General features: G+C 43.4%; 1 pseudogene; it reads right to left on the minus strand.

Moving 5' to 3' along the window:
- Positions 1 to 4,731, minus strand: part of LOC117349726 — a 48,522-nt pseudogene extending 43,791 nt beyond the window's left edge.
- Positions 4,732 to 18,729: the final 13,998 nt, after the last annotated feature.

Below are 18,729 nucleotides of genomic sequence, written 5' to 3' on the forward strand. Positions count from 1 at the left end.
CTTCTCCTCCTGCTGGGCTGGCCTCTGGGAAATGTTCTCGGCTGGGGAATAGGAACTCCTTGGAAGCTGCAGTCACGGCTGGTTGCTGGCCTCTCTGGATGAGAGCTTCCCTGATTACTCTGCCTCTTTCTTAATTGAGGCTATTTGACCTGCACACCACGAGTGCTAACCCCACCCCCTCCTGGGTTGGTTTCATGTTTCTGAGCTTGAGGAAAGGAGTAATAGGGGGAAAAATTAGTTTTCAGTACCCTCCCCCTCTGGCTCTTGGGCTGTACTATGACCTGCCTTTTCTCTTCCCTTCCTGGCTGAGCCGGTTGTCCGGGCTCCATGCCAGGTTTTCCAGGGATTAGGGTTGTGTGCTTGCTGGGTTTAGTAGTCCTTTTAGCTGGGACAGAAGCTTCCCTGTCACTATATATATATATATATATATATATATGTCTTAGTTTTCGCACTATAAGACGCTGAACCAAATGGTGTACTAATATATTTAATAAAATATAGCAGAATAATATTTCAACCATATAAAGTCAACAGTGGTATTAAAAACCATCATCACTGTCATTAACAAATGAGAAGAGACTTTACGGTTCAAGCACTTTTCTAGTTTTCTAGGCTCTGCCCTCATCCTTCCTCCCTATCAGTCTCTGAGCCCAGCCCCCTTCCCTCCCTTCCCTACCAATCTCTGCACCCAGCCCCCCTCACTCCCTCCCAGGCTCTGCCCAACCCCACACTCCTTGCCACACTCTACACCCTGTCCCACCTCCCTGCCCTGTCCCCCCTCTGGTGGTCTAGTGGTAAGTCAGGACAGGAGGGATCCGTCCATGCGACTAACAATTTTTTACCCCGTACCTTTTTAAATCCCGGTGGTCCAGCAGTGTATTGGCAGGAGCGAGCTTTCCGCACTCCTACCCTGCGCTAATCCCCTCCCTCGCTAGACGGCTACCTCAGATCTTGAAGCCAGCGGCGCACAAGGCAGGAGCAAGCTTTTTGTACTCCAGTCTGGGCCCGCACTATTCCCAGAATGGCTGCCGTCAGTTCTCATGGGATTCGTGAGGAAAAAAACATTCCCCCAGATTTTCAGCTCATACCAGTCATCATTTCTTTAAACACTGATTGCTGCACACTGAATTCAGCCTCAATATTCAATGCCAACACCTATCCAAGAACTGGCACTGAATATCTGAGTTTTGCCATCTCCCACAGGATAACTTCTTAGTAGCTAATCAGGTAATTTTAGGCAGAGTCTTTTTTTATGACCCAGTTTTACCCAATTAACTACCTGGGGTAGCAGGCTGGAAATCACCACTAATCAGTTCTACCTTTGGACCACCCCAGCACTAACAGGAAAGTGATTCAGTAGTGACGGTTGATATTCTCAAGCATTATCTGGGTAAGAGCCGCTGAATACGGATGGATGACTAGCTTAGCAGGTAAGATCTTCTCCTGATCAGGTCAACCCTGCTGAATATCTACCCAATTATTTATTAGAAAAGAACCGGTCTGGAGAATTTTACCTGCCATGGCTAGAATTCCATTTTCAGATCTCCTCCATGTTGGGATTTGACTATGTACATGTTGTGCAAAGCATGGGCCAAGACATAGATCGAGGTGTACAGAAAATTATCCATATTGAGTTTCAAAAATGTAATATGCATTTGGATAAATTGGACAATGGATCACAGTTGAATGCCTCCTTCCAGAGAGGCTGCAGGAAAGAGGGTTCTGGGAAGGTGGATGGATTGATACTGTAGACGAAATCTTTGAATCCTGGAATCTTTCCTTTAGCAATGGTGAATACCAGAGATCCACTCAATGATTCGCAAGCTAGAATAAATGGTCTGTTAAAGTTTATAAGAGAAGAAATGGCAACAGAGATGAACCACATTTTACCTTTAATCTTTTTAAAGTCTCGATAGAAGCAAAAAAGTGATGGCAAAGAATTGATAGAGGTGTAGATAATAACCACCTTGGCCAATGACTTGGAGAGATTGTCAGCAGCTGCTCTCATTTTTTGAACGGGTATCACTGCACGGAAGTAGACCAAGGTCATTGTTTCCACAAAAGATACACAATTGCCACTCCTGATAATCTCCCTCTTCAGTTCTTCATTGTCCCTCTGATCACTCTCATCATCTGACATGAGAATCCCCACCCAGTTCCATCCAAAGAAATTCAGGAGCTGAATCAAACCCTGATTTTGAGCATAACCATTAAGGACGATGCGATAAAAGAATGGGAACTCAATTCGGTCATTGAAAGGTCGATTCATCACTCCATAACTGATCTGCATGAAAAACAAAAATGCAAACAAAGGAATTATTCCAATTTAAGTTGAAGCGAGTAGGCGTATTGACGAATTGGTCACACAGTTGAATATACAGGCTCCAAAGTAAAAGGTAAAACCTTTGCTTTGCTTTAGTTTTGTGATAGATAAGTTCCTCATATTTGATTTATATGTTTCTAATATAAAAAGTGATCCTTTTTCGCTTCAAGACTTTGAACAGTTTGCCCTCTTTTAGATAAAAGGATCCCATACGATGCAATTAACTCATTGCATTAAGATCTGAGGCCATCACAGGCTTGAAGATATTGGCAGAAGACCCTGCAGCTATATCAACCCATTTAAGAGTCATTTTGTTAAGAAGGAAAATAGAGTATACTGTGGAAAAATAAAATTACTATTTTTCAGTGTTTTCTTTTGATTTCCTAATGATTTTATAACAAACTGATTGAGATAAATGTAATGACATATCTCTCATATTCCAACAAAGAAAAACTTTTGTTTTTTTAATCCATGCATTGAGCATTTGTTAACTATACTGCTAATAACATTTACTACTATTTCTCATACTTTACTGGTACTGCTACAATAGCAGGTCAGCCAATGCCCTATATCTCACTCCCAATCCTCTCAAGAACCCTTCATGCCAACTTAGAAACCCAGAGACCTACCCACCGCCTCCTACATGACTGTTCTGAAACGGGCTCCTTCCAAATACCAATCATTCCCCCCTCATGTAGATCTAACAGACCCCCCTGCAAAAACCCGCAGAGACTGAGGAAAATCCCCTACACAATAACTACTGACTCCCCTCATTTTCAAACATTCCAAGGTTTCTACCTAAATATTAGATCTTTAAGGAACAAGGCACAATTGGTGAAAGATTGGCTCGAAGAGGCCAATCCAGACTTCGTCCTGCTGACTGAGACATGGCTGGTCTCCGATAGCGACATCATCATACGAGAGTGCCTTCCACCTGGGTATAACATCATTTCCCAGCCCAGAAACAAGGGAAGAGGGGATGGCTTAGCCATCATTATAAAAGACTAATTTGAATCCTCCATCTTATCTTCGAATTCCTCAGTAGATCTTGAAATCATCTCTTGTAAGCTCAGGTCAGACCAACTAGAAGAAGGCTTAATCATCACACTATTTTACATCCCACCCAAGAAATGGCCCACAGCTAAAGATACTTTCTTCGAATACCTCCTCACGAACTCCACAGCCGACCCCTACAACCTACTGACTGGAGATCTGAACACCTTGAGCAGAGTGAACAAGGCGACACTAAAGAATTGCTATCCTTTATCGCTTCCCTAGACTTCTTTGTACCACCCCCAGAAAGAACCCACCAAAAAGGACATCAACTAGACCTAGTTACCTTTTCCTCCAAAGACCTAGCCCATCCCAAAATGCTCTGGCACCAAACCACCTGGACCGACTCCCTATGGTCTGACCACCGCCTATGTAATTTCAAACTCAACTTGCAAGCCAAATGTACCCCTATCAAGCCCACAGGGGCAAAAAGAACCAGGAAAATGACAACTTCCAGAGGCCTGGTTAACTCAGTCGAATTTTGGTCTCACTACGAGATCTCGACAGACTCAGATCCTCTCTCTGTAGACTCCTAGACCAACACAAGCACACAAATTCTAGACAAAATGGCTCCCATCAAATTAAGAAAAATGAGAAATAAAAACCTAGATGGCTGGTTTGACGCTGAACTAGGAAATGTGAAACGAGAACTACGAAAACTGGAAAGACAATGGCTAAAATCAGGAGATAACAAAACTAGAACATCTTGGAGACTAAAATTAAAAGAATACAAAAAACTTATAACTACAAAACGCACAAATGTTTACCCACAAAAAATAAACTTTCCCAACACCAACACTAAATCTCTATTTAATCTAGTTAATAACCTCTACGATATACAGACCTTTTCCCACATCATGACAGACTCCCCGCCATCAGCCAATGCTTTGGCTGAATTCTTCAACTACAAAATCAACAACCTAAGATCCAACCTACCAACCTCCTCAACCAACCATTTGAACTACCTTGTCGTCCAACAAACCGACGGACCCAGGGTAGACATGCTCTGGAGCGACTTCTCTATCCCCACCTGGAACTAATTCTGCAAACTCTACTCGAAATATGCCAATTCGTACTGCGGATTAGACAAATGCCCACCTAACGTCATGAAAGCCACTCCAGTCGCCTTCAAAGCAAAGCTACATGATTGGCTCTCCTCACTTTTGCTGTCTGGCATATTCCCCAAGGAGTTAGGTAAGATACTAATCACACCGATTATTAAAAATCCCAAGGAGTCCATTAACTTGGCCTCTAACTACAGGCTCATTGCTAACATCCCCCTCTTTGTAAAGCTGATGGAAGGCCTGGTAAACCAGGATTTAATATCGTACCTCGACAAATTCAGCATACTTCATGACAACCAATCTGGTTTTCGTTCTGGGTTCAGCACGGAAACAGTTATTGCTTCACTGCTGGATTCCCTTCTATACCTATTCAGCCAAGGCTCCAGTGCACTGATCCTCCAGCTAGACTTGAGTAGTGCCTTCAACTTGGTCGATCATGCCATCCTAACTGACTACTTAGAATCAATTGGACTCTCCGGGAATGTACTGAAATGGTTCCAAGATTTCCTTGCTAAACGGTCCTACCAATCTATCCCCCTGCTGGGCAAACCCATGCGGTGTCCCTCAGGGCTCCCCCCTATCCCCCACCCTTTTCAACATTTACCTTGCCTCTTTGGCGGCCCTACTACAAAAATTAAAAATCAAATTTTACATCTATGCTGACGACATCACCATAATCCACCCTCTAACAAACCTGACTCCAGAACTGAAGAACCAACTATCATCAACACTGAATCACATTGAAACTCAACCCTGATAAAACCAAATTTTTCCTGGCGAGCCCAAATGACAAAATTAAAGACACTTCAATTTCCCTGAATGGCCAAACCTTCCCCATTGTTGACTCCATAAAAATCCTGGGTGTGACGCTTGACCGCTATCTCACTCTAGATATTCACACAGATTCACTGATCAAAAAAGGCTTCTCGACACTATGGAAACTCAGAACCATCAGAAAATATTTTGATGCTGCATCCTTTCGCCTACTGGTACAGTCCTCCATCTTGAGCCTACTCGACTACTGTAATATCATCTATCTGGGATCCCTCAAGAAAACCTTACAAAGACTCCAAATCATACAAAACTCTGCAGTGCGACTGACCTTCGGCATAAAAAAATGGGACCACATAACCCCCTACTACCAAAAACTCCATTGGCTGCCACTAGAAAAAGCCTGGACCTTACTCAAGGGCACGGTGCACGAAGCACAAAACCTGTGCGTCCCCAAGTTCAGGAAAGGGTGCAAAAAAAATAGAACAAAAAACTCAGTGTGGATAACAAATGCAGTAAAAAGGGCGATAAGTGACAAGAAGGCATCATTCAAAAAATGGAAAAAGGACAAATCAGAGGACAACCAAAAGGAGCACAAAAAACACCAAAAGTAATGTCACCGAGTGGTTAGGAAAACAAAAAGAGAATATGAAGAGAGACTGGCGAGGGAAGCAACAAACTTCAAATCATTTTTCAGGTACGTCAAGGGGAAGCAACCAGCAAGGGAGGAAGTGGGACCCTTGGATGATGGAGACAGAAAGGGAGTGGTAAAAGAGGAAAAGGAGATAGCTGACAGGCTAAATGAGTTCTTCACTTCAGTCTTCACGAGGGAGGACACAACCAACATTCTGGAACCCGAGGAGATCGTAAAAGGAGATCAGGATGAAAATCTGGTCCAACTAGAGGTAAGCAAAGTGAATGTCCTCAGGCAGATAGACAGGCTAAAGAGCGACAAATCGCCAGGTCCGGAAGGCATTCACCCAAGGGTACTCAAGGAACTAAGGAACGAAATAGCTGAGCCACTTAGACAAATATGCAATCTATCCTTAAAAACTGGAGAGATTCTGGAAGACTGGAAAATAGCAAATGTCACGCCCATCTTCAAGAAAGGTTCAAGGGGAGACCCAGGAAACTACAGGCCGGTGAGTTTGACCTCGGTCCCGGGAAAGATGATGGAAGCGCTGATTAAAGACTGCATCTGGGAACACATCGAAAACACTGGGCAGCTAAAGCCGAGCCAGCATGGCTTCTGCAAGGGCAGGTCATGCCTCACTAACTTATTATACTTCTTTGAGGGGGTGAACAGCCAGGTGGATAAAGGGGAATCTATAGACATCATTTACCTTGACTTCCAAAAAGCCTTCGACAAGGTACCACATGAAAGACTGCTAAGGAAGCCATGGAACCACGGGGTGCAAGGGGAGGTCCACCGATGGATCAAAAACTGGCTGGCGGACAGGAAACAGAGGGTTGGAATAAAGGGCCATTACTCAGACTGGCAATGGGTCACGAGCGGAGTTCCGCAGGGGTCGGTGCTGGGACCGCTCCTGCTCAATATATTTATTAACGACCTGGAAGCAGGAACAAAATGTGAGGTTATTAAATTTGCGGATGACACCAAATTATACAGCAGGGTTGAAAGCAAGGAGGACTGCAAAAATCTCCAAAAAGATCTGACAGCGCTGGAAGAGTGGGCCAAAAAGTGGCAAATGAGCTTCAACATAGGGAAATGCAAGGTCATGCATGTAGGGAAAAAGAATCCGATGTTCACTTACAAAATGGGGGGATCACCGCTAGGGGTGAGTAACCTTGAAAGAGACCTGTGAGTGATGGTAGACACATCATTGAAGGCGTCGGCGCAGTGCGCCACAGCCTCAAGGAAGGCAAACAGAATGTTGGGCATCATTAAGAAGGGTATCACGACCAGGACGAAGGAAGTCATCCTGCCACTGTATCGTGCAATGGTGCGCCCGCACCTGGAGTACTGTGTCCAGTACTGGTTGCCGTACCTCAAGAAGGACATGGCGGTACTTGAGAGAGTCCAAAAAAGAGCAACTAAGCTAATAAAGGGTATGGAAGACCTCTCATATACTGACAGACTGAAGAAGCTGGGGCTTTTCTCCCTGGAAAAGCGGAGACTTAGAGGAGACATGATAGAAACCTTCAAGATCATGAAGGGCATAGAAAGAGTAGACATGGACAGATTTTTCAAATTATGGGGAACCACAAGTACAAGGGGGCACTCAGAGAAATTGAAAGGGGAAAGGTTTAGAACAAACGCCAGGAAGTTCTTTTTCACTCAGAGGGTGGTAGATACATGGAACGCACTACCGGAGGATGTGATAAGCAGGAGCACGCTACAGGGCTTCAAAGAGGGTCTGGACAGGTACCTGGAAGACAAAGGGATTGAGGGGTACAGATAGGAGTAGAGGTAGGTAATAGGGATAGGATTAGAGGCAGTTACAAAATTAGTCAGGGACACTGTTCAGGCAATTAGGCCTGATGGGCCGCTGAGAGAGCGGACCGCTGGGCATGATGGACCTCTGGCCTTACTCAGCGGAGGCAACTTCTTATGTTCTTATGTTTTTAATAACTGCTCCTATTCACGCAAAAGGACACACTCTAGATATGATTTTCATTTCCACTATCATCAGCTCCTGTGTTTCCACTCCTACACTAACAACAGTCCCATGGTAAGACTATACACTAATTATCTTACAATATCCAAACAATCAAATTCTCTCTCGAAAATCAGTAACATATAGAGACTATAGCAAGTTGGATCTCTGACTGGTCGCCTCTTCTTTCAAACTGAGGGCAGAAGCCTTAGAAAATGTACCTAGAAAGGTGGGCCTCAACCTCCAAACTCTCCAATAGATCCTTCCTTGCCTCTGGAGAGGAGAAAACCACTGAATCCGGGGTTTCCCCGCCCCTGGGAGAGCTGGTTGTCTGAGGCTGCGGGGGCAGTGCCCTAACGTCGGGGATTAGTGTAGTATCGGGCCCAGGAGTATCCACAACGGGTTCGCCTCCCTGTGTCCTTAGCAGGCCACCATCCGACATCGCTGTGACCTCCTGCATGCGCCGCAGAAGATCCTGTATGTTTCCGAGACCCGGGGCTCCAGGACGCTGTGAGGCAGAAGCGGTGCTCCAGCCCCATCTCTTCGGCATCGCGGTAAGTAAATACCGCTTGAAATTATTCTCAATGAACGCGATTCTGGGACAAGCAGCTCAGCGCGTCCTGCTCTCAAATCGCCATCTTGGATCTGAAAATCTGCTCCTCAACTTTTTATCTCCTTTGATCCAAACAAGTTGGGACATCCAATTTCTAAGTGTACCATCTCCAACTGGATGGCTGCTTGTATCTCTTTCTGCTATGCCCAGGCTGGACTGCTTCTACAGAGTCGAGTCACAGCCCACAAAGTCAGAGCCATGGCGGCTTCAGTAGCTTTCCTTAGATCCACTCCTATTGAGGAAATTTGCAAAGCTAACACATGGTCCTTGGTTCATACTTTAACCTCTCATTATTGTCTGGATGTTTTCTCCAGACAGGATGACCATTTTGGCCAGAGAGTATTACAAAATTTATTCTCCTATGTTGCCAACATTCCCACCATCCCATTTTGGTTAGCTTGGAGGTCACCCATATGTGAGAATAGGCTGCCTGCTTGTCTTGGGATAAAGCACAGTTACTTACCATAACAGTTATTATCCTGGGACAGCAGGCAGCTATTCTTACAACCCACCCACCTCCTCTGGTTGGCTTCTCTGCTAGCTATCTGAACTGAGGAGACTCATCCTGTGCTGGGTGGGAGGGCACTCGCACATGCGCGGTGCAGCAGACTCAAAACTTTTGAGTTTCTACAAGCAAGTCTGCTTGTGAGGCTGTCCGCATCCAGGCTCCATGGATGACATCACCCATATGTGAGAATAGCTGCCTGCTGTCTCTGGATAACAACTGTTACGGTAAGTAATTGTGCTAAATGGACCATCCAATCTGTCCATCTGCAGCATCCACTATCTCCTCCTCTTCCTAAGATTCTACGTGCCTATCTGAGGAGTAGTGGCTCGTGGCCAGCAGGGGGTGATGGTTATGGGACGGTAATGGGAATGGATGTCAGAACATGATAAGTGCAGTATTTTTTGTGGAGTTTTTCTACAAAAGCGCCTGTTTTTCGTATGATTCTGGGTAATTCTAGTTAGATACAAACATCTGTGTCAGTTAAGGACCACGCCAAAATAGAAGCGTAAGAAAAAAGGGTGAATAAAAAATCTGAATAATATGTAACTAAAGCCAGAAGAAAAACACACTAAAGATTAAAATAAGGGAAAGAATGGTGTTTTTTTAGGTATTTTGCTGTTGGGTCAGATCAGAAGGAAACCACAGGAATCCAGTTTGGGTTCTCTGTTTTTATTATATCTGCGCTATCTTTTGGACACCATTTTGTGCCAGTGACTAGTTTTCTGTCTTCTTTGTCCTCTCTGAGTTTTTCCCGCTCCCAGCAGCGTGGTGTTAATTAATACCACATGTGCTTGCTTTAGACTGGTAAAGAAGGATAACGTGTCCCAAACTGAATTAGATATAGTTTTGAATGAAAATTATGATTTATTGAATGGAATGCTTGGGCCCAAGCAAGTGCTGGAGTGATTTGTGTATGGCTGTGTATTTGAACAGAAGCATAGGGTTTGAAAAACATAATATATATTTGCAACCTAAAGAAATCCTAAAGCAACATCTGGAAGTAATTATGTCAGAGACTCTTGCTCTTTTGTGTGTGAGACTGTCAACTTAGGAGGAGAGGGGGACCTGCCCCCCCTCCTCCTCCAGACTAAGGTTTCTGTGTAGTGTGAACCTGTCAATTTAGGGAGAGGTTGAGAACTTTTCAGCACCATGTTAATAATTGTAGATTCTCTTGAATATGCTATAATGTTATAATGTTAATTCAGAAATCAAAAGTAATTTTCTAAAATTGTCTAACTTTTAAACGTGGAAGAATATTTCCTTTGTCTAAACTTTTAAGACCACCCATGTTACTTTATTGGTTGTCAACCTGATGATGTCATTGAGCCAAAAGTATATAATAGAATGAAATGAGATAGTAAAACGAGACCGTTATGAGAAGGCCAGCATTTGGCATCTATAATGATCTCCCATTAGCGCAACGGTTAAGCAATTATGCTTGATTCTTTTGATCTCATAATAGAAAAATAGAAACAATAATTCAATAAATCTTGGTTATAATTTTTGAAAACCTTGCGCTGGTGTCATTTTGCATGTGTTATTATTTTCAAACCAAAGCTTTCAAAGAGGCGTCGATGTCCCTTGCTCACTATCCCATGCTTTCTTGAATTCAGACACAGTCTCTGTCTCCACCACCTCTTCTGGGAGACTGTTCCATGCATGTGCCACCCTTTCTGTAAAAACGTATTTCCTTAGATTACTCCTGAGTCTATCACCTCTAAACTTCATCCTATGCCCTCTCAATCCAGAGTTTCCTTTCAAATGGAGACTCACCTCATGCACATTTATGCCACATAGGTATTTACATATTCTATCATATCTCCTCTCACCTGCATTTCCTCCAAAGTATACATATTGCATTGTAGACTTCTAACAGCCATCTCTTTTCCAAGCTGAAGACCCTTAATCTCTTTGGTCTTTTCTCAAATCTTTTTCACGCTTTTTTGAACCTTTTCTAATCCTGCTATAACGTTTTTGAGATACTGCAAATAGAATTGAACACAATAATCAAGGTGAGGTTGCACCATGGGGCAATTCAGAGGCATTATAATATTCTTTGTCTTGTTATGTTCTATTTCTAATAATTCCTAGCATCCTAATTGCTTTTTGGGCCTCCTCTGCACATTGGGCAAAAAGAACTAGAATATGATAGGACAGAGAAAATAAAGGTCAGAAGAATGTAGAACAGGGGTGCCCAATAGATCAATCGCGATCTACCGGTAGATCGCCAGGGCAAAGTGAGTCGATCTACCGGGCCGATCAGCCTTCTTCTCCCCGACGTCAGAGAATTGACGTCGGGGAGAGGAATGCTGGTCGGCCCGCAGGGAAGCAGAGAGAGCTTGATGCGGTGGCGGTGGCGGCTTCGGGGCCTGTTCCCCGATGGTGATAGCAGTGGCTTGGTGGAGGGTAGGGAGAAAGAAAGAAAGGGGGCAGGCAGGGAGACAGAAGGAAAGAAGAGAAACAGAAAAAAAGAAAGGGGGCATGAAGAAAGAAAAAAGAAACGGAGGCAGGGAAAAAGAAAGGGCAGAGAGAGAGGAAGAAAAAGTTGGGGGAGGGAATGAGGTCTGGAGGAGAGGAAGCATAAAGGCTGAAAGAAGGGAAGAAAGATTGGATGCACAATCAGAAGAAGAAAGTGCAACCAGAGACTCATGAAATCACCAAACAAGGTAGGAAAAATGATTTTATTTTCAATTTAGTGTGTCTGAATTTATATCTGCTGTCTATATTTTGCACTATGGCCCTCCTTTTACAATAGTGATTTTTAGTGCAGGGAGCCTATGAGTGTCGAGAGAAGCACGGGGCATTCAGCGCAGCTCCCTGCGCTAAAAACTGCTATCGTGGTTTAGTAAAAAGGGAGGGGGGTATATTTGTCTATTTTTGTATGGTTGTTACTGAAGTGACAGTGCATAGAGTCATCTGCCTTAACCTCTTTGAAAAAAACCCGGAATAGGAATGATAGTTAACATTTTCTCCACGTACAGTGTGCTTTGTGTTTTTTTTTACATTTTATTGTTGGTAGATCATTTTGACTTGGTCATTTTAAAAGTAGCTCGCAAGCTCAAAAAGTGTGGGTACCCCTGATGTAGAGTAAGATACAGTCAGAAATAATGTAGACTAAAATGTTAGACCCTACCCTATCATGGCCAGCCAAAATTTTGCTTGACCCCCAAATGCTAGGTTAAAGAAATGTATTTTAAGTAGAGACTTTAATTTCAGTAGAGAATGTTTTGTATGGAGCAGTGAAGGGATGAAGTTCGAAAGGAGGGGCCAATGCAATAGAAGTGATCTAATAGAATTTAGTCAAGCACATGAAACTGGGTGAAAAAAAAAGATAGATGTCATGATGTGAGCACAGAACACGTGCTGAGGTGTGGGGGGATAAGTGATAGCTAGGCTAACCAGAGTATTGTGATAAGCAGTTTGAATTGAATGCAGACTTTATTGATTGATTCATTCATTGGGCTTTATTAATCATCTTTTTGAAGAGATTTCCCATTGACATTTACTATGTCATATCATGTCAAACAGGAAAACCCTGGTCCTACCATTAGGACATCCAAGTCAAGTTAAGCGCCACTAGGCGTGATTCTGTACATGGCGTCTAGTGCTTGATTGAATCAAGCCCTTACTTTTCATTCTTGTATGCATTTATTAGGATTTCTCTCACAGCTTTTTCAGTGGTAACTCAAGGTGAATTGCTATTTTCCATCCTAGGAGGGCTCACAATCCAAGCTTCCACCTGAGACCAGGGTCACAAGTTGCTGCAGTGGGATTTGAATGGTCTTCTCTCGTTCTAAGCCCAAAGCTCTAACTGCTAGGTTAACCCCTCTGTGCCTTCATCCCCCAAGAGAAGGGCTGATAATGCATCCCAGTCTTCACAATCTACAAAGGCATCAATATTAACTACTAATCTGACATTTTTCTGCCTCCCTTTAAGAAATTTGAGTGGCAGGTTCTGTCAATATATGTATAGACATCTCACTTGAGAAATGAACTGTTGCTGCAAGGTATAATAATTGTTGTTTTCTGCAGACCACTGTGGAATTGTAGTACCTTGCTAGAGTCAAGGCTCAGACTCCTGCAATTATATCCCTGGCACGGAGATTGTACTGGAGCCTATTAAAAGTTTTTCTTGGCAGAATGGTGAAATTAACCCTCTTCTGGACATGATTTAAGGATTTGGGCGGTAATTGTATGAGGGGATGCCTCCATTTAGGGGCACGATGCAGCATGCTCAGTGCCTATTGTAATATCATTTGGGTGCCCATATAGCTTTATAGAATATTAGAGTAACCCACCATTGGCACACCTTACATTTAGTTTCACATAACCATAGATCTGGTAAAACAGTGAGTACTCAGATGAAAAAAGAGCATGCAAAACAGAATATTCTGTAACATGTGTGTTACTTGGAACCACATGTTAGCTCCTCCTTGCAGTCATATGCTATAGAGGTGACACACACTCCTTATTGTGTTAAGGGCTTATAAGGGGGTGTTATTTTTCTCTGCCTTTATATGTTGCTTATCGTTCATTTAAATTACATTTACAAATTGGGCACACACATGCAATTATTAGTGCTTTTTATAGAATTCAGGATTATGGCAAGAGTGAGACCAGAACGCCTTGAGCATGCACAGATGCTCAAGACACAGCCAAGAGGGAGGATCTTTGGTCACCAGCACCGGCATGTCCTGTGCGTTGGTGTTGGTGCCGGGGATGGTGTTTGGGTGGGTGTGGGATGCTGGATCGGGTGGGGCGTGATGCGAGTAGGGGGGGGCAATGCCAGTTTGGGTGGGTGATGCCTGTTCTCGGGGGTGTGGAGCAGCACTGGTGGCCTCAAGGGTGGGGGATAAGGTGAAGCAGCACTGGTGGCCTCGGGGGGCAGGAACGAATCAAGCGAGTTTCCATTCATTCACTTTGATATACGAGTAATTTGATTTACGAGCATGCTGCTGGAACGAATTATGCTCGAAAAACCCAGGTTCCACTGTATCTAAAACCAGCTTAGGCCTTTCCCCTGCCTCTAAACACATAGTGAAAAGAGGCATTTTTAGAGAAGGGGAAAGTGCAGGAGGTGGGTGGTAGCAGGTGGGTCGTACAGCAAGTATAACCAAAACATTTGACAGGTTGCCTAATCGACACTTATACATTTTGACTTAGACCAAGTCAAAACAGGTATAAGTGCCGAAAAAGCTGATCGCATCAGGGCAGGAGGAAGCCCAAGCCCTCCTGCCCCGGCGAAACTCCCTACCCTCACCCCCTCTAAGATACGGGAAGGAGGGATCACAGGCCCTCCTTCCCTCATTGCACCCCCCCTACAATCGCCCACAAATCCTCTCTCGGCCCCCCACCAAACCCCATGGACCCCCCCACCTAGGCCCACCTTCCTCAAAATGGTGGGCCTTAAGGCCTGATTGGCCCAGGCGCCTGGGCCAACCAGAATAGGCCCAGTTGCCTTAGGCCCCTCCTGTGGGTGGGGCCTTAGGCACATGGGCCAAACACAGCCTCCTGTGTATTGCAGAGAAATCCAAAAACTTACAAGGGGGTGCTGAAAAGTTCTCATCTCAACCAATCAACTTCCTAAATTCTGAGCGTTATTTTGCTACTGTAGCTGAAAAGAGTGTTATCTTATTTCATTACGTACCAATTTAAAGAAATAAAATTCTACATTTTGACGTTGTTTCAGATTATTGAATGAACCAAATCCACATAATTCTCTTGGTTGGGCTGAGAACTTTTCAGCACCCCTTTCATAGTGTAAAGAGATTCAGTTTCTGGTAACCAGAGTTGATAATGTGATGTCATAATGCCTCATTCTACCAATAAGAATCTACCTCATCAGTGATGTTACAATGGCTTGATTGTTCTATACTTGACTCAATTTTATTACATACAAAGGGGTGCTGAAAAGTTCTCAGCCCAACCAACCAACTTCCTAAATTCTGAGTGTTATTTTGCTACTGTAGCTGAAAGAAGTGCAATCTTATTTTTGTTAAGTATTTGCAGAAACAAAATTCTCTTCTTGGTAGGCCTGAGAACTGTTCATCATTCCCTCATAACTTGACGCTGATCTACAGATTCTCATCAAACCACGATAAGCTCGCTTTCATCTATCAATATTTCATAGTGGTTTCAACCCTTTGGGCTTTTGTTTTTGTCTTTAAAGTGGAATATTTTTTTTAACCTATGATAGCGTTCTTTTTATAAAGTTGACATTAATGCATGGCATTGCCGAGTCAGTTGTCTTTATGCTGTGGTCTATTTTCTCCACTTTCATATTGTTTTGAGCCCCTTTTGGTTAAAGATTCCTCTACTAATAACCAGAAGCTGTATTTTGTTATATTTACGGTATATTATAGCTTTCGTCTTGCGTCTAGGATTAGTCTTTGTGTAAGATTATATTTAAAAAAACCATTGCAGAAAAATCATTGATTTACAATTGTAAGTGGTTTGTATACGAAGTGCTACCCAAAAGTTCGGGGAATGTGAACAGCGCACACGAACTGGATATAGTATTCCCTTCAGCCGCTAGAGGTGTCTAGCAGTATGCTATGTGAATCAGGGTGCCAACGGGCTTGCAGCTGAGTGGTTGCATTGTTTTGTTCTGTGTGATTTTGTAAGGTTGTGTTTTAGTGACTCGGCAGATTTCGATATGATGGATTTTACTGAGCAAAGAATCTGCATCAAATTTTGTTTCAAACTGTAAAAAACTGCTGCAGAAACCCATCGTATGCTCCAGGAAGCCTTTGGAGATAATGCCATGTACCAAAGCAAAACCTTTCTTTGGTACAAACGCTTCAAGGACAGACAAACATCTGTCCACGACAATGACCATCAACAAGCACAACACCGGAAACCATAGCAAAGGTTTGTGAGACTATCCTTGCAGATTGTAGGCAAACTAAGTCATACAGGACAGTTCAATGAATTTTGTTGGATGAATTGAACATGAGATGCCCAGACAAGTGGAAAAACAAAAATTGGCTGCTCCATCAGGACAACGTGCCCTCTCAAACATCACTCGTTGTTCGACAATTCCTGACTTCCAAAAATATTACAGTGATTACGCACCCTCCCTATTTGCCTGACCTTGCCCCCTGTGATTTTTTTCCTATTCCCCAAATGAAATTACGACTGAAAGGGCGCCATTTTAACATGATTGAAGAGGTCCAGGCAGAATCGCAGGAGGTCCTCAAGGCACTCACCCAAGATGTCTTCCATAGATGCATGGACTCATGGGACTACTTTGAAGGAGATAGTGGAAGTAGAGTTTCGGTAAGCAATTTTTTTTTTTACTATTGAATTCCCCGAACATTTGGGTATCACCTTGTAAATTACTGATTAAGAACATAAGACTAGCCTTACTGGGTCAGACCAATGGTCCATCTAGTTCAGTATCCTGTCTTCATGGAGGCCAATCCAAGTCACAAGTACCTGGCAAAAACCCATATAGTAGCAGTATTCCATGCCACCGATTCAGGGCAAGAACTGGCTTTTCCCTCAACATCAAACTATTGGCTTTTCCTCCAGGAACTTATCCAAACCTTTTTTTTAAACCAGCTACATTAACCGCTCTTGCCACATCCTCTGGCAATGCATTCCAGAGCTTAACTATTCTCTGAGTGAAAAAATATTCTCTCCTATTGGTTTTAAAATAATTACTCTGTAATTTCATCGAGTGTCCCCTAGGGCGATCGTGTACTGACCTGATTTTCCTCCAACCCAATTCACTAACCTGTGCCGACCCAATTCACTAACTGTGTGCCGATCATCCTCCGATCTTATCCAATCCGCGTATGCAAATGAGGGGAAATGGCATGCAAAGCAGAAAGGCAGTGATTCACTAACCAAAATATGGAACACCAACTGGGCTGGCCAATCAACAAAGAAGTGACTGCTGGGGACCAGTCGCTGACTCCTTTCTGACTGCCCTGTCCTCTGATGCCCTGCCTCTCTGTCGCCCTGCTCTTGTATGAAGCCATACTTGTGAGCACGTGGTTTTAACAGAACATGCCGTGAGGAAAGATGGAGGAAAGCAAGTTAGTTCCTTTTTTAAAAAAAGCTTTATTGTCGCAAGCCCTTGGTTTTAACCACGGGTTCACGACCATAAAGCTTTTTTTTTAAAAGGAACTACCTCTCTGCCGCCCTGCATGTGCTCTCCCTCCCCTTCCTCCCTCCGGTGCTCTGAAAGCCTGTTTGCAAATGTCAGGCTTCTGGATGGAAGCCGAGCTCAGCCTTCCAAACAGAGGGATCTGTCTTTCCCTTCTCTGTCTTTCCCTTCTCTTTACTTCTGGGCTGCAGAGGTGGCAGTTAGTTGGTCAGTTTGTACTCGGGGAGTGAGAGGGAAATTAGGAGCCAGCGCATGCGCAGACCATCTACAGGCAAAGAAGATAGTCTGCGCATACGTCAGGATCACTCTGCAGCGATCCGTGGGATTGCTTGTGGGCATGTTTGCAATTAGAGCATTTGCATGCGCAGTCTTTTGTGAATCGGTCACCTGGGATTGGATCAACCATGGATTGGAACGCTTTAGTAAGATTAGTGAATCTAGATCTAGACTTTTTAAATCTTGATGCAGTAATAAATCAATCCAGTTGTATCCATTCTACACCACTCGGGATATTGATCACATCTCCCTCAGCCCTCTCTTTTTCAAGCTAAAGGTCCCTAACTTCTTTAGTCTTTCCTCATACTAGAGGAGTTCTATCCCTTTTATCATCTTGGTAGCTCTTCTTTGAACCTTTTCATGTGCTACTATATCTTTTTTTGAGATAAGGAGACCAGAACTGAATGCAATACTCAAGGTGAGGTCATATCATTGAGCAATATAAAGGCATTATAGCATTCTTAGTCTTGTTTAATTCCTGTTCTAATATTTCCTAGTATCTTGTTTGCTTTCTTGGCTGCTGCGGCACATTGGGTGAAAGGTTTCAGCATATTGGCCACAATTACACCCAAATCTTTTTCTTGAATGCTGATCCCCAAGGTGGATCCTAGCATCTGGTAACTATGATTTGGATTATTCTTCCCAATGTGCATCATTTTGCATTTGTCCATGTAAAAGTGTATGCAAAAAATACTAGCATGTACTTTGTCAGAAGGCATGTCCAAGGTAAAGTTTAGACAGAGTATAGTTGGCATTTGCAAATATGCATATGCCTCTGGATTCTATACATATACTGTAACTTGTCTGTGCAAATCTGTACAATTTAATTGGTTAACCAACCAATCAGTGCCAATAATTGGCATATAAGAAATTATTGATACTAATTAGAATTTAAGTGCACAACTTTCTAAGTGTATTCTATAAAGAAATGCACATAAATTCAAGTGTATGACTCTCAAAAGTGGGGGTGGCCAGGGAAGGAGCATTCTTAAAAGTTTGGCTAACTGTTATAGAGTACATACGATCCATGCTCAGCTTAGGCCCAAGCACTTAGGTCCTGTTTTCCATGACATAAATGCCTTAGCCTAAATGTTAGTTACATGGACAGATACTATGAATGGTTCTACAAGCCACACCTAACTTATACAGGGGCATCAATTCCTCTTTTTTCCTACTGGCCATACCTCTCCCTATGCACCCTAGCATTCTTCCAGCTTTTGGCGTCACCTTTTCAACCTGTTTGGCTACTTAAGATCATCACATACAATCATAGAAACATAGAAACATAGAAGATGATGGCAGAAATGGGCCAACAAGTCTGCCCACTCTACTAACCCACCCCCTAATTTCACACCCAAGTCCCGCTCTTCTGTTGTGCACATAAGCTCCT

This window comes from Geotrypetes seraphini, chromosome 16 (genome assembly GCF_902459505.1).
Source record: "Geotrypetes seraphini chromosome 16, aGeoSer1.1, whole genome shotgun sequence".
Lineage (NCBI taxonomy): Eukaryota > Metazoa > Chordata > Amphibia > Gymnophiona > Dermophiidae > Geotrypetes > Geotrypetes seraphini.